The 291-nt window shown below is 22.3% G+C and overlaps 1 protein-coding gene across 1 annotated transcript in view; it reads right to left on the bottom strand.

Moving 5' to 3' along the window:
- The window catches only part of LOC107608124 (aspartyl protease AED3), a 3,752-nt gene that overhangs the window by 2,106 nt on the left and 1,355 nt on the right, over positions 1-291 (bottom strand). The gene's annotated exons all lie outside the window — the stretch shown is intronic.

The following is a 291-nucleotide window of genomic DNA, read 5'->3' as shown; positions in this document are numbered from 1 at the left end:
TGGATTATTATTATTATTATTATTATTCAAATGTCAAATCAATATATAATTTGATCCTAACTCAATGGTAATTGTAACGCACATTTAATCACTTAAAAACAATATTAGACATTTATTTTTCTAAGACGTTTTAATTTTAAGGCCAAAGGCATATATTTTTTGGGAGAATGAAGGCAGAAAATAAAAGTAAAATCATGTGAGAGAAATTGGAGAACAAGCAGTTGAAGATATTGACTATTTGTCATTTACTTTATATAATAAAAATATAAGAAAAGTTTATTATATATTTTT

Source organism: Arachis ipaensis, chromosome B07 (assembly GCF_000816755.2).
Source record: "Arachis ipaensis cultivar K30076 chromosome B07, Araip1.1, whole genome shotgun sequence".
Classification (NCBI taxonomy): domain Eukaryota; kingdom Viridiplantae; phylum Streptophyta; class Magnoliopsida; order Fabales; family Fabaceae; genus Arachis; species Arachis ipaensis.
The sequence above is the reverse complement of the archived record's forward strand: the minus strand, read 5'-3'. Positions and strand labels throughout refer to the sequence as shown.